This window comes from Aethalodelphis obliquidens, unplaced genomic scaffold, assembly GCF_003676395.1.
Source record: "Aethalodelphis obliquidens isolate GAN/ISIS:26980383/991018 unplaced genomic scaffold, ASM367639v1 scaffold22, whole genome shotgun sequence".
NCBI classification, from domain to species: domain Eukaryota; kingdom Metazoa; phylum Chordata; class Mammalia; order Artiodactyla; family Delphinidae; genus Aethalodelphis; species Aethalodelphis obliquidens.
In genome coordinates, this window is record NW_020837966.1 from 16,225,724 (window position 1) to 16,238,280 (window position 12,557).

The window sequence follows — 12,557 nt, forward strand, 5'->3', positions numbered from 1 at the left end:
AGCATTTCCACTAAGATCAGGAACAAGACAAGGGTGTCCACTCTCACCACTCTTATTCAACATAGTTTTGGAAGTTTTAGCCACAGCAATCAGAGAAGAAAAGGAAATAAAAGGAATCCAAATCGGAAAAGAAGAAGTAAAGCTGTCACTGTTTGCAGATGACATGATCCTATACATAGAGAACCCTAAAGATGCTACCAGAAAACTACTAGAGCTAATCAATGAATTTGGTAAAGTGGCAGGATACAAAATTAATGCACAGAAATCTCTGGCATTCCTATATACTAATGATGAAAAATCTGAAAGTGAAATCAAGAAAACACTCCCATTTACCATTGCAACAAAAAGAATAAAATATCTAGGAATAAACCTACCTAAGGAGACAAAAGATCTGTATGCAGAATATTATAAGACACTGATGAAAGAAATTAAAGATGATACAAATAGATGGAGAGATATACCATGTTCTTGGATTGGAAGAATCAACATTGTGAAAATGACTCTACTACCGAAAGCAATCTATAGATTCAATGCAATCCCTATCAAACTACCACTGGCATTTTTCACAGAACTAGAACAAAAAATTTTGCAATTTGTATGGAAACACAAAAGACCCCGAATAGCCAAAGCAATCTTGAGAACGAAAGAAGGAACTGGAGGAATCAGGCTCCCAGACTTCAGACTATACTACAAAGCTACAGTTATCAAAACGGTATGGTACTGGCACAAAAACAGAAAGATAGATCAATGGAACAGGATAGAAAGCCCAGAGATAAACCCACGCACATATGGTCACCTTATCTTTGACAAAGGAGGCAGAAATGTACCGTGGAGAAAGGACAGCCTATTCAATAAGTGGTGCTGGGAAAACTGGACAGCTACATGTAAAAGTATGAAGTTAGATCACTCCCTAACACCATACACAAAAATAAGCTCAAAATGGATTAAAGACCTAAATGTAAGGCCAGACACTATCAAACTCTTAGAGGAAAACATAGGCAGAACACTCTATGACATAAATCACAGCAAGATTCTTTCTGACCCACCTCCTAGAGTAATGGAAATAAAAACAAGAGTAAACAAATGGGACCTAATGAAACTTAAAAGCTTTTGCGCAGCAAAGGAAACCATAAAGAAGACCAAAAGACAACCCTCAGAATGGGAGAAAATATTTGCAAACGAAGCAACTGACAAAGGATTGATCTCCAAAATTTATAAGCAGCTCATGCAGCTTAATAACAAAAAAACAAACAACCCAATCCAAAAATGGGCAGAAGACCTAAATAGACATTTCTCCAAAGAAGATATACAGAGTGCCAACAAACACATGAGAGAATGCTCAACATCACTAATCATGAGAGAAATGCAAATCAAAACTACAATGAGATATCATCTCACACCAGTCAGAATGGCTATCATCAAAAAATCTAGAAACAATAAATGCTGGAGAGGGTGTGGAGAAAAGGGAACCCTCTTACACTGTTGGTGGGAATGTAAATTGATACAGCCACTGTGGAGAACAGTATGGAGGTTCCTTAAAAAGCTACAAATAGAACTACCATATGACCCAGCAATCCCACTACTGGGCATATACCCTGAGAAAACCATAATTCAAAAAGAGTCATGTACCAAAATGTTCATTGCAGCTCTATTTACAATAGCCCGGAGATGGAAACAACCTAAGTGTCCATCATCGGATGAATGGATAAAGAAGATGTGGCACATATATACAATGGAATATTACTCAGCCATAAAAAGAGACGAAATTGAGCTATTTGTAATGAGGTGGATAGACCTAGAGTCTGTCATACAGAGTGAAGTAAGTCAGAAAGAGAGAGACAAATACCGTATGCTAACACATATATATGGAATTTAAAAAAAAAATGTCATGAAAACCCTAGGGGGAAACAGGAATAAAGACACAGAGACTTACTAGAGAATGGACTTGAGGCTATGGGGAGGGGGAAGTGTAAACGGTGACAAAGCGATAAAGAGGCATGGACATATATACACTACCAAACGTAAGGTAGATAGCTAGTGGGAAGCAGCCGCATAGCACAGGGAGATCAGCTCGGTGCTTTGTGACCGCCTGGAGGGGTGGGATAGGGAGGGTGGGAGGGAGGGAGACGCAAGCGGGAAGAGATATGGGAACATATGTATATGTATAACTGATTCATTTTGTTGTGAAGCTGAAACTAACATACCATTGTAAAGCAATTATACTCCAATAAAGATGTTAAAAAAAAAAAAAAAAAAAAAAAAGGAGCCAAGAAAGTAAATAATGGGAAGGAAACATGAACATTATGTAGGATAGTCAGGGAAAACCTCTTGGAGGAGGTAGCATCAGGTCTGAGAACTAGAGGAGAGCAGGAAGCGGCCATGCAGAGAGCTGAGGGGGAGAGGGGAGGGAGGAGGTAGGGGTGTTGCAGGACCACAGGTTAGTATGTGCCAAGGCCTTAGCCAAGGAAGATTTCAGTGTGTTTGCAGAACAGAAAGTCTCTTTTAGTTTGCTGTCAAAGCAGAGTGATTAGAGCAAAGTGGCCTGAGATTGGGGAAGTAACCTTGAAGTCAGAGCCAGGTAGAGCATGATCAAGTTGTTTGAGTTCTATCAGAACTGTAGCAGGAAGCCATGAACAAGGTTTTTAATCAAGGAGTGACACAATCTGATTTATACTTAATAGCAGACACTGTTAGTGTCTCCCATAGCCTCTCCTTGGTCCCATACACATGCAGGGCAGACCAGATGTACCTGGGAATCAGAAGAGCAGCCATTGGCTGATGGGACTTGATATATAGATTCCCCAGCTTCCTTGCTCCCAAGCGAGACGACTCTGAGGCGTATTCTATGTCGTGGCTGTCCAATAGAGCTTTCTGCAGTGTGAAAATGTTCTACATCTGAGCTGTGCAATAGGTAGCCACAAACTATATGTGGCTGTTGGGCACATGAAATGTGTCACCTGTGACACATGAAGTGATTTTTTTAATTTAATTGTATTAACTTAATAGACAGCCACATGTGGCTAGGTGGCTACCTTATTGGACAGCACAGTTCTATTTTGTCTTGGAGAGGTACCAAGTGAGACTGAGTCCCAGTTGCCCAAAGCCATAATCTGGTCGTAATTGTACATTTTATTGGCTTCTTTTCATTTCTTTTCACACTTCCTCACTTCCTTACCAGTACTGCCTGGATTCACCTCTCAAATACACTCCTTGCACTGAAATCTCTGTCTCCTGGCCTTCCTATGGAGAGACCCACCTAAGGCAACGTTTTAAGATGACCATTCTATTTCCAAAATGGAGAAAAATGGGAAGGGCACACAACTGGAGCTGAGAGGATCAGTAAGGAGAGTTTTTCAGTATTTAGTAATCATACGTGGAGCTTTGCCTTGTCAGAGCCTGAGGACAGAGCAGTGAATCACGCTTTTCCTTTCATGGAGGAGCTGATAGCTTAGATTCATGTCTCACCTACATCAGTCAATTGCCACTTCATAGACCCAGTCATCCAAGGTACCTTGATGAAAGAAGAGTACGGTTATGCTGTATCTCTTAGAGGTAAGTCACAGACAGAAAGCTTTAGTCCCTTCTGATTCAGCTTATTCCCATATACCTAGCCTCACTGCCAATGTACAAAGTTCAAATTGAATTATTAGTAAGGAAATTCCAAGTTTGTCTCCAATTCTAGTATTTTCTAAAAACCAGATTATAAAACACACACGGCATTCTAGAAAATGCATTGGATTAAAAGAACCCTGATCTCTAGTCATAACTTGGGGAATGACTTAAACTTCTTGCAGTGGTTCTCAGAAATAGCATCTGTGCAGGCAGCTGCAGATCGAATCTATGGGGGGCAATTGGTGAACTAGTTAAAGTACCAGTTCGCAATTTTAAAGGTCATAGGCAAAAGATTTTGCAAAAGCAAATAATCAAGGAAGACTCTATATAAGAACGACTGAGCTCTCTAAAAATATAGCAGGAGGGATAAATTGACTTATGACTTAAACTGACTTCCAGAAATGTTAAGGTCAACGTAGAAAACTTTGTAGCTGTATTCAAATTAAGTAGGACACAACTACTGCGTGAAGCGGATAATGTAGAGGTGACAGAGAATTCAGGTTTTCCTCAAGCAGCTGTGTTGTTGCTGGTTTTTTTATGTCAATAAAAGTTATCTTCTGGCTAAAATGTCTGGAAGGGATGTTGTTAAGAGAAAAATAAACTCAAGATAGGAGAAGAGATTTGTAAGAGAACATCTAGCTCTCTTCAATGATTCAAGTACCCTGAGCACAGTGGTGCGGGAAGAAGGGAAGCCCTAATTGGTACATATTTTTGTTATTTCTATGGTATAAACACTCCCACCACTGACTCCAAGCTACCAACGACAGGTTGGGAAGAGATGTACATTGCTGGCCCTTGCAAAGCACTGAGAGCCAGCTTCAGCATATCACTGCGTAAGGGGAAATCACATTCTTAGTACCAAAAAAGAGACTGTCAAAAAATTACCATGCTAATGCTAGGGAACTGTGTAACTGGGAGAGGTACCAGAAGTCTAGTATGAGTTAAGTATAGTTAAAATTGTTAAAAAAAAAAAAAAAAAGAAGTGGATTCTGAAATCTATAGATCAGTGACCCTGAGATCAGCCCAGGGCAAGATTCCAAAGTAGATCACTTAAGGAATTTGGGCGGAGTAAATAGGGACTCAGTGATCACCAGGGGCCAGCTTGCATTCTCTGAGAAGAACAATCATGCCAGAAAACTTTCTCATTGACCTCACTGTTTTCTTTAACTAGTCTAACGTATTTTTAAAAATTGATGGACATGTCTAGATATTAACAGGATACGAGTCTAGGCTAAGCATTGGCAAACGATGGCCCTTACACTATGTCTGGCATGCTGCCTGTTTTTGTAAATAAAGTTTTAATGTAACACAGCCACTTGTTTACATATTGGCTAAAGCTTCTTTTGCAACAGAAGTTGAATGGCTGCAACAGAGAGTTTATGCTCAGAAAGCCTAAAACATTTACTATTTGGCTCTTTATATTTTGATGTCCCCTTGTGTATTCGGGAGAAGGCTGGGTGGTAGTAAAAATGGTGTGAGCTCATAACCAGAATGAATAGTCATATTCAAATGTTTCTAATTTATGGAATAATCATATCCTAGAGAAAGATTTCTAGTAGCAGAATTCTGGGTACTGTCCTGGCTGTGTCCTGTGCACGGTTTTATCATCAACCGTGTGAAAGTATTGACGTGGTATGCGGACCAGTTTTGCAAGTGATCCACAATCAAACTGGTCATCAACTACTTAACATGGTTAAATCAAGTTCAAGCAAGTAGACAGAGGAAAGCATTTATGATGATCAGAAACAGTGGAAGGGGGCTTCCCTGGTGGCGCAGTGGTTGGGAGTCCACCTGCCTATGCAGGGGACCCGGGTTCGTGCCCTGGTCCGGGAAGATCCCACATGCCGCGGAGCGGCTGGGCCCGTGAGCCATGGCCACTGAGCCTGCACATCCGGAGCCTGTGCTCCGCCACGGGAGAGGCCACAGCAGTTAGAGGCCCGCGTACCGCAAAAAAAAAAAAAAATAAAGAAACAGTTGAAGGAGGTTGATGCGTAGATTCATGGAAAAAGAAGAGGGGGTCAAGAATGAGAAGGTGCATTTAAATATTTGAAGGTCTGTCATTTAGAAGAGGGATTAAATTAGTCTCTAAAGAGTGCATAGAATTTATAACTAAACATATATCAGTTTAAGAACAATTTACCTGATTGACTTTCTTTAGTAGGTAATGCGTTTCTTGATGAATGGTGTTCAAACATAGACCAGGAGAACTCTTGGGAGGTGTAGAAGGATGCATGCCTAAGGAATCTTGTATTTGTCAGAATTTGTTATTATCTGAGCCTGATTTCTTATCAGTAGAGTGAAAATAGGATTAAAGATGCTCTGTCTGACAGCAAAGTCTGTCAGAGTCTGACAGCAAAGTCTGTCAGAGTCTGACAGCAAAATGCAGAGCATTTGTCCCGAATATCCTAAGGAGCTACACAATGCCCGCATGCATACGAATGCCACCAAAGAAACACATGGCTTATGTCAGAGGGGCATCGCTCTGCAAGATACTCTCTTTATAGTCCTGCCCTGGTACAGTAATTATCACCCCTAAAAAAAATCCAATGGCCCCTTCAGACATCACCTTACTCTTCTGAAATGAAATTCATGGATACTATAACCTCCCTAATCATGTAATTTCAAAAAATTAATATAAGGTACAAATATAAAAGAGAAATGAAAGAAAATCAGTTTATAATAAAATATTCTTTTATAAATGCTCTAGCATATAATGTCAAAAGATATAATGAAATACTGAAAGGTTTGAGCATAGTAAGTTTAAATTTAAGAGAAGTAACATTTATCTAGCTACTGTTGACACATTGTATATTAAAATAAAGACTAAGTAAAAGCAGATGTGTGCATAGATTTTAAAATACAGGCTAGGGCTTCCCTGGTGGCGCAGTGGTTGGGAGTCCGCCTGCCGATGCAGGGAACGCGGGTTCGTGCCCCGGTCCGGGAGGATCCCACATGCCGCGGAGCGGCTGGGCCCGTGAGCCATGGCCGCTGAGCCTGCGCGTCCGGAGCCTGTGCTCCGCAACAGGAGAGGCCACAACAGTGCGAGGCCCGCGTACCGCAAAAAAAAAAAAAAAAAAAAATACAGGCTAAAGAAGAGGTATGCATACATAAAACCAAGAATACAACAGCTATAAATACAAACTGAAATGAACAATTTTGTTACTGACTCAAATCCACAATCCATGTTCCTATTGGTAACGTGATTTTTCTAAAATGGTTGACTAATTCTTAGTAAAAGTCAGAACAAAACAAGACCATCTTTCCCTTATTTACGTGGTAGTTGCACTTCTGAGTAATTTTAGTATATATCAAAATCATGCCAGCACGAATGTCCGTCAGTTGATGAATAGATGAAACGAAGTGTGTCTTATCATACAATAGAATATGATTACATTGTAAAAAGAAATAAAATACTGATAGGTGCTACAACATGGATGAACTTGGAAATCATGCCGAGTGAAAGAAACCAGACAGAAAATGTCACACACCATATGATTCTATTTTATGAAACATACAGAATAGGCAAATCTATAAAGACAGAAAGTGTAACCGAATGCAGATTCAGCCGCTCGCCACTCAACAGCCAATAAATCGAGGGGCAAGCTTCAGTAGAGAAGATGCTTTATTCAGAAAATCCAGCAATCTGGGGAGAAGGTGGACTTGTGTCCAGAGACCAACGCCAAAGATTCTGCTCAGCCAATGACAATTTTTAAAGGGAAAAAGGGGAAACAGTTAATCGTTACGGCAGGAGGTCAGATTCTTTGTCATTTTTCCACTGTGTGCAGGCCTGTTGACTTATCCCAGTCTTACTTGGGATGCTGTCTTGCTCATGTGGTCCACCTGCAATTGAATGTTCTCTTGCCCACGTGGTCCACCTGTGCCCACGGGGTCCACCTGCAAATTTACTAAGGGGAAGCTAGAGGTAGAGAGTCAGTCATTCTTTACCTGCTTAATTCTTCATTCTTATTTCTTCTAATCCAGGAAAGGAATCAACAGATTAGGTAAGGTGTTGTGAATATTTAAAAAAGTAGAAATCAGGAGCTAAGTTATATGTCGCCTAATGATCTCATCTTTATGCTTAAGGTCTGAGGAGTACAGGGATGAACAAACAGAAAAGGGGCAAAGGAGCTGCTTCCAAATTAGGTTAGTTTCCAGGGAATGGAAGGGGGAATGGGCAAGTGACTGCTATTTGGTTGTTTGAGGTGGCTGAAAATAGTCTGGAATTAGATATTAGTAATGGTTGCACAGTCTTGTACATAAACATTGACTTGTAAACAACTTTAAAAGGGTGAATTTTATGAAATGTTAATTACGCCTCAATTTTTTTAAATATACAAAAATATACTTTTTGTATCTGAGTTCAGTTCTGGGCTCAGAACATCATAAACAGATTTTTTGTTTACATAAATTTTCAGTGTAGCATTAATACTTCATTGGGACAGTTATTCTCCCTTGAGCAGAAGTATCTCATGCACTTCAGGGCATATGGCATATAGCATTTCTCTCTGCCCACCACATGGTAGTAGCAGCCCACTACCTCTGTAACAGCCATGAAATCCCTGCACAAATGTCCACATGGTCCTTGAGGGTTAGGTACTGTCCTTGTTGAGAACTACAGTGACTACTCCTGTGACTTTCTGGATTTCCAAACTGACAATTAGTCACTACTTACCATCACTTAGGGACTGCTTCAAGGACTATTCAACTATCAGTTGGTCCTTTCACCTGCCCCTCCCTCCCATTACAGCTGACTTTTAAGACAACAGTACAGAATATACTCTTCCCGGTGAACCATAAAATAATTTGCAGGATTCTGTTTGGGTTTTTTCTAAATTAACACTATTAGGATGTGTGGTATTTCTCAGAATTTACAATAGCCCTTACAGTTCAATGATGATGTGTTTCTCAAGAAGGAACTCAGCAACTTTATAGTTCAATGGTGCTTTGAGGTAGAGGGTTTAAAAAAAAAAAGGCTTCCCAGCTATTTAGGAAGTTTTTCTGTTTCTCAAAGATTTTTTTTTTTTATTCATTGATTTTGCATTTAAAACAGCAGTTAAGAGAGCCTTAAGGCCTGGGAAGGGCTTCAAATGTGAAACTGAGTAGCTGTTTGCAGCGTTGAAGAAGGACCAGAGGCTGCTGGTGTCACACACACACAAAAAAAGCCAGCAAAGGATTTTTTCAGGTTTCATGAATTGGCCCCTACCAAGTGCTGAAGACTTAAAATCAGGATCGAAGTCAGCAATTCCCAAACCAAGTTTTGGTACACACAAGGATGTCTCTAATGGTTTCAAGGAGAGTCTAAAATTCTCAGAATGCTTCATTTTTATTTGCAATCTTCTTCAAAATAAAATGTGCCCTGGAGTATCTTGGAAGAGGTGGGCAATGCAACCCAGACTTTCTGAAAAGTAGTATGTCAGCCTGCTGGCTACTGACTGAAATCACTGTGAGAATGCTTTCTACGGGCTCCAGTGAACCATTGTCACTTGTGAGAAGAGATTTTGATGAAATAGTTATTCAGCTTAAACACTGACTATAGTCCGAAGGACAGGAGAAAAGAAAGCATTTTATTCAAAAATGACGTTCTCTTCCTATACACCATAGTGGATTGTTAGTGTCCAAAGTAGGATTAGAGACATGGCTGGTATTTTTCCATGATAATTCCATTCGGCCTCCTAACATAAACACTGCAAATTGTACAACTGGAAATAAAAACTCTTTTGGTCAAATATTATAATCTGAACATACAACTCATTATCTCTTTGAATAAGGTGAAATCTAGCTTTCAAATTTATCACTCAGCATTTCACATTTGTTCAAGAGAATTTCTAAAAAGAATAAAGATTTGGTTCAGATCAAACCCACTTGCAGAGAAACTCAAGATAGGCTCAAAGTCTATTGGGGAGAGTCTTTCAATTTACAAGAAAACGGTGGTCATTAGGTTGGTTTTATAACTTCTGAGATATTTAACAGATTTCAGTGACCTCTGAGATGTGTGTGTGTATATGTGAGACATATGGATTTTCACAGGGGGCTTTGAAGTTCTATAGGTTTTGAATTTGGCAACTGTAAACCTAAATTAAACATCTGATTAAAAAATGAATCTTTAGAGCCCTTGCCCTACCGTGTGTGCTCTTAGAACTGCTCCAGGGCCAAAGCCCCTGAACATGCTTGAGGATTTCTGGCTCCATTTTGTTCCATGCTGGAGCTGTTGTTCTTTTTTAACTTTTCTATTATAGAAAGTTTCAAGCATAAGCAAAAGGAGATCAAATAATATAATGAACCCTTGTTTACCCATCAGCTAGCTTTAAGAAATACTAGTACACAGCCCATCGTGTTTCATCCAAATCCCCACCAACTGCCCCCAACCCCAGATTATTTTGAAGCAAATCTTCTCATCTCTTCTGTAAATATATCAGACCGTATATAATCAGGCATTTTTAAAATCACAATATGATTATCAAAACTAACAATAATGTTATTGATATCATCAAATAGAAAGTCAGCGTTATTTGTGCTCTTGTGATTGTCCTATCATTTTTCAGTAAATTGCTTGAGTCAAGATCCAGATATGTTCCATCCATGACAATTGATTGAAGATAATGAGTTACTTCAGACTAATCGAGCTTGGGGAGTCGGTGTGAACCAACACAATGGATTACAGCCTGATATATTTTTTCTTGATTAGAATCGCCATCCATGAAGTTCATCAAAATCCCATTCCCTAGGATGGAGGAAGATTGAGAATGTGTTGCTGAGTAAGCGCTTTATAGGGAACAAATCTTATTTTCACAAGCCCTTTTAGGTTGAGCAGAGGTAGGAAGAAGATGGAGATAAAAAAAGAAGAGACTTAAAAAACATTTTTTTTTCAGTTCAGACTAGCTTTTCCCGGGAGAGGATTAAGCCCTGTGATAGGTATCTTACCACTGTCAAGCGTTTTGCTCTAACCCAATAAACTGGATCATTTTCCTGCCAACTGGAGACATAAAATAAGCATAATATCTTAACCGTGTTTCCAGTAGATGAGCTGCAATCCTAGTGTTTAAAATGGTCTAATGCTCTTCAACCATTAGCTGTTTTCCTCATCACAATTCCTATTACACAGTATGGTTTGATGCGTTTGGGAGTAAGTGGGAATTTGCTGTAAAGTCAAGCAATGATTTTGTTCTCCTAGCAAAGTAACATTTACATAAGATGAAATCAAATGTTTCTCTTAATGAATCTTTAAAGGAACAATTGACTGAAAAAAAATAGCTGTGACAAACTAATATGAAGGCCAAGGTATTTCAGGAAAAGAATAATAACAGATGCTAGTAACATCTCTCCACATTCGTTCCCTATGACTGAAGCTGTCTCTTAATAGATGGGAGAATGAAGCTATCTCCTATCAGGGACCTCGGGCTACATGGAAAAAAGTAGATGCCACAACAATGTGAAATACCTGAAGGAAAAGCTAAAAATGAAATCAAGAATGTTTTAACAGACGTCTAGATATACAGATTTTTTATACCAGGTAGCTAGATCATGGGTCAGCAAACTTTTTCTGTAAAGGGCCAGAAAGTAATTATTTTAGACTTTGCAGGCAGTTACTGAGTTCTGCCATCAGAGCATGACAGGAAGTACAGACAATGCATAAACAAGTGGACTGGGGTATATTCCAATATAATTTATTAAGAAAGTCATTTACAAAAGCAAGCAACAGGCTAGATTTGGCGTGCAAGCTATAGTTGGCAGACCTCTGATAGAGATGATGACAGAAATCTTGCTTTCACATAGGAATCTGGTACTTAGTTGCAGGTATGAGAAGAATGGTGCAGATTATCGAATTTTTTTAAGTGGCTCAGGTAGGAGGTCGCAGCCCAAGTTTCTATAGGATGGAAACTTTAAGCCCCTTGAAGAGATATAAGTGTGTATAAGAGGTTTGGAAGTGGTGAGAACATACCTAAGTAAAAAGGCCCTTCTCTCTCAGTGGAAAGGGACCCTGTAGCTGTACCTGACTGTCACCATGTGGAAATGTCCAGTATCTCCATCTCCTCTAATAGTTCAGTGAAATCTCGCTATTTGTAAATGTTGTAAAATAATTAAACATTTTTAAGACAATGCAAAGGCAAACCGAAACAACCTGTAGGGCATCCAGAAAAGTGTCGAGTAGACACATAGTAGATTCTCAATAAATACATGTTTTTTGTTTTATTTTGTTTTTTATTAACTTTTATTGGAGTATAGCTGCTTTACAATGTTGTGTTAGTTTCTGCTGTATAGCAAAGTGAATCATACATATATCATACATACATATACATAAATCCACTTTTTTTTTTAGATTCCCTTCCCATTTAGGTCACCACAGAGCATTGAGTAGAGTTCCCTGTGCTTCAATAAATGTATGTTTGAAGGGCAAGGAGAGGGAACCAAGAAGGAGAGAGGGAAGGAGGCAGAGAGGCTGAGAAGGAAACCAAAAAAAAAAAAAAAAGGGAAAAGGCAGAAAAAATGAAAAAGAGGCAAATGGAAAAAACCATTACTTAAACGACCAATTTTCAAACTCCAGGCAAGAGGCTACGTCCCAGTCATTCATATTTGGCACCTGCCTGGTCTGACGACATGATGCGTGTTAGAGGAAGTGTTTTATATTTATTTAACCTAAATAAGATATGCTATTTTCAACCTAATAGAAATGAAATAGAGTGAAGACCAAGACCCTGGAGAGAGAAGTCTCCATTTCCCTTTATGCCCCCATTGTGGGACACACACCAAATTTTATCTTCAGTGCATGTGTAGTTGTATTCTCTCCCTCACTGTACATGAGTCATCAGGGAGCTTTGTAAAAGCATCTGTGTGCAGTCAGAGCCCAGAGATTCTGATTGAATGGGTCCAGTGTGAGGTTCAGGCCTTGATATTTTTTTAATACCCCCTATGTTTTTCTAAAGCACAGCCGCGGAGGAGAATTACTA